General features: G+C 40.0%; 1 pseudogene; it reads left to right on the top strand.

Annotated features, from left to right (window-relative positions):
* Positions 1–1,512: 1,512 nt before the first annotated feature.
* Positions 1,513–3,237, top strand: LOC110038564 (annotated as a pseudogene).
* The last annotated feature ends 1,091 nt before the right edge of the window (positions 3,238–4,328 follow it).

Here is a 4,328-nt window from a genome sequence, read left to right as displayed (position 1 = left end):
ATGTATTTATAGTTTTCTTAAATATTTGAACTTATATTGATGGGGTAGATGTAAAATTTTAATAATTTAGATTAGTATTTGTTACATTATGTTATTTTTCAGTGTTGGTGTTTGTTTGTGATATAATTTTGCATGTTGTTGTGATCGTTAGCATTATTTTTATTTGTGTGCAGGTGTACAAATCTAAAAGTTCTTTTAAATTTTTTCTGTGTTACAGGTTTGCGTCGGATCAACATCAACTTTTCTGATGCTAATTCGACACAAAACTGCATCCAATAATTTGCATCTAAAAATTGATTGGAATTTGTGAAAATGTTTTGCGGTGTAATTCACGGACGTTAAGTCTGACGTAAACCATAAGCTTCGAACAACTTTGAGTAAATTTAATATAAATTACATTATGGACCCTTAATATATATATCTTGCAAAAAAGATGATATTTTATCTATTTTAAGAGATTTAAGTAGGATGATTAAGATGATATATATTTTGGGTGAAACGTTTGTAAGAAAACTCGCAGACAGAGTGAGTGGTTTGAAGTTGTACTTCTCAATTATTAAATGACAAAAGGCTTTTTGCAACGGCCTTGTTTGCAAACGTCGTCTTTGGCAATCAATGCCGACCAAATATTTGGCACCTTGCTCGCATGGACAAATCTCTTAGGCTGGTTCCTGCAATCATTCAAAGTATTAGGGACGACGTTGGCCTTCGATGCAGACCAGACATGTTGATTTTGGAATCTTGCTCGCATGGACAAATCTGTTTAGTTGGCTGCTGCAATCATTCAAAATGTTAGGGGTGTAGATGAGCCGAGTTGAGCTTGAGTCTTTCTTGACTTAAATTTGATTAAACTAATTGAGTTTGTGCCCAAACATAAATTTAATTCTACAAATTCAAGCTGAAAGAGAAAAAAATATTATTAATTTAAACTAATTCAATAATTAAATGATAAATAGAATAAATATTTAAGTAGATAGCTAATAAGGAATCACAATGTAAAAAATAAAATACTAATTATTAAATACTTTTAATTATTTAAGGAACTTTTTTAAGTCTTAATATATATTATATAAACTTTTTACTAAGTACTTTTTGATGACCCAACTCACCATCTACGGCTGGCAAACTTGCCTTTTTAGCTCATCAAGTTTTGAGTTGAGCCCTAACAGAATTGGCTGAACTCAGGCCCCGTTTGGGGCAGTTTATTTGGCGTGGTGCGTTTTGAAAATGCATGCAGGACTTAGGTAAAATATGTTTTGACACTTTATTCAAAAAGCTGCATTTTCAAAAAGTTGAACACTACATTTTTACGCTCTTTCTAACTAGGTGTAGTGGCAGCTGGCCAGGTACTTGCTCGGTTAAGAAAAATAATTATAATGATGTAATTTTTCCCCTAACATAAAAAAAAAATTAAGGAAAAACATTGCAGCCAGGACACAACATCTGTCTCCCCTCTCAAACCTTTATCGTCAGCGCACACGTCAGCACCACCAATTTCTATATAATCACATCACAACCATCATACCAATATCCCATATAGCCATCAAATCCTCATCTCCATCACTCCATCTTCCCTTGGCCTAATCCACAATTATTCCTCTGTCGCCAATCTAGTTTCAGCAACACCAACAATGGTTAACAAACACCACCACCATGGCCAAAAACACCATTTTTTATTGGTAACCATCGCCGCCCAAGGTCAGATCAATCCCGCGCGTCACCTCGCTCACCGCCTCGCCCAAACCACTGAAGCCCGCGTCACCCTCACTACCCCTCTATACTCCCACCGCCTCCTCTTTCCCAGATCCCTCGCAGCTGCCGGTGAACCCGATGATGTTGCAGAGGAAACACCTCTTAATCCAGATAACTCTGGAGTTGTCTCCTACGCCCCATACTCCGACGGATTTGACAAAGGGATTCACATGGACACTATAGAACCCATTGCTTATATGGAAAAACTAAATTCACACGGCTCCCGCACCCTTGCAACTCTGGTGCGCAACTTCGCCGCGGCTGGCCGCCCGGTGACCTGCATATTGTACAACATATTGCTCACCTGCGCAACCAATTTTGCCCGAGATCTTAGAATCCCTACCTTTCTCTATTGGATCCAACCTGTCTCAGTCTTTGCCATCTACTACCACTACTTTCAAGGACACCAAGGATTCACTTTTGATGAAAAAGAATCATCTTTCTGTATAGAATTACCCGGCCTGCCTCCTCTAAGGAGGAAGGACCTCCCATCTAACATGTCCATGCCAAATGCCTTTCTTTCCGCCCACAAAGACATATTCATAGAACTCGGTAAATATGAGAAAGCTAAAGTTCTGGTGAACACGTTCGATCAACTGGAAGCATCAGTGATAGATGCGACCCCTGAGTTTGAACTGATCACAGTTGGGCCGGTAGTGGACAAAAGCTATGTGCTTTCCAAAGTAGGAAGTAATGACCTGTTTGAGGAGGACAGGGGAGGTTACATGGAGTGGTTAGACGCGCAGGAGGAACGTTCGGTGGTGTACGTGGCTTTCGGCAGCTTGACCCGGCTGACAGCGCGACAAGTGGAGGGGTGGGGCTGAAAGCGAGCGTGCGACCGTACTTGTGGGTGCTGAGGAAGGACAGCAGACCGGAAGGGATTGGAGTGGATTTGATTTTGAAGGGAGGGAATGGGATGGTGGTGGAGTGGTGCTCGCAAGTGAGGGTTTTGGATCATAAGGCGGTGGGATGCTTCGTGACGCACGGTGGGTGGAACTCTACGTCTGAGGCAATAGTGAGTGGGGTGCCGATGGTTATGTTGCCGCAGTGGGTCGAGCAGGCGACCAATGCGAGGATGGTGGAAGAAGCATGGGGGATTGGGGTGAAGGCGGAGGCAGGGGAGGATGGGGTTGTGGAGGCGGGGGAGCTAGGGCGTGGGTTGGATGTGGTGTTGGGGGAGGGTGAGAGGGCTAGGGAGATTAGGAGGAAGGCTAGGGAGTGGAAGGAGAAGGCGAGGGCGGCGCTAGCAGAGGACGGATCATCATCCAGAAACCTCAGGGAGTTTGTGGATGGTCTTTGGGGATCTATAATGTAATGTGTGGATAAGCTTTAATGAAATTATGGATGTGGCATGTGTAATTCCTTTAGATGGACAATAATTGGAAAAAATATTGTCTCAGTACTACGCATGTTAAACTACGTGTGTATCCAATCAAATACTGCCATGTGCAATACCCGGCCCCACCTATTAAAATAAATAAAAATAATAGAATTATAAATTTAATTTGTATTCGCGACCCGGCCCGACCCTAAACCCGAACCCGCCTAAAATTCCTTTTCATTTTCTCCTCACTATTTTATTTTTTCCGCACTATTATGAGTTTAGGGTTTAGTCTCCGTATCTTCTTCCTCGGCGAAGCGCATCCTCCACGCCACCTACTTTAATGGCGAAACCCTAGGCATTCTCCGGCACGCAAGCGAAGGTGACCATGGCGTCCAGTTGTTTGTTAAAATCACGGTATGCACCTAAACCAGAGTAATGAAATACAAGTAACACATCAGTAACACAACAATAGCACAACAATACCACATCAATAGCATGGCACACAAGTAACATACCAGTAATACATCAAAAATACAACAATACCACATCAATACCACATAAGTAACACCGCATGGCTTTGAATCATCAGCACAAAAATAACCCTACCTCATTAAGTGCATAAAACCAAATTCGGTGGACTCACAGATATCTCCATGACATAGTTTTGATGTGTTATTCTTGTATTATTCGTGTATTATTCATGTATTATTCATGTATTATTTTCCTGTGTTTTAACTGTGTTACTGGTGTGTTACTCATGTGTTATTTCTGTGTTATTCATGTATTATTGATGTGATATGCTTCTGTTTAGGGTGATTGTTAATTAATGACATAGTTTTGATGTGTTTTTCTTGTCTTATTCGTGTATTATTCATGTATTATTTTCCTGTGTTTTAACTGTGTTACTCATGCGTTATTTACGTGTTATTCATGTATTATTGATGTGATATGCTTATGTTTAGGGTGATTATTAATTAAGTGTGCTTCATGTGTTATTCTTGTATTACTAGTGTGTAATTAGTTATGCTTCTGAATTATTCATGCATATGTGTAGGGTTATTACTGTGTTATTCCGGTGTGTTACTAATGTATTATTCCCGTCTTATTCATGTATTATTCATGTGCTTCTTTTTAGGGTGATTGTTAATTTAGAATAATACATTAATTTCATGTGCTATTCTTGTGATTGTTAATTAAGTGTATTAGATATGTTATTTATGTGTTACTGATGTAAAATTGATGTGTTATTCAT

The sequence above is a fragment of the Phalaenopsis equestris genome, unplaced genomic scaffold (genome assembly GCF_001263595.1).
Source record: "Phalaenopsis equestris unplaced genomic scaffold, ASM126359v1 Scaffold233103, whole genome shotgun sequence".
NCBI lineage: Eukaryota > Viridiplantae > Streptophyta > Magnoliopsida > Asparagales > Orchidaceae > Phalaenopsis > Phalaenopsis equestris.
Note: the sequence above shows the minus strand (reverse complement) of the source record. Positions and strands in the feature narration are given on the sequence as shown.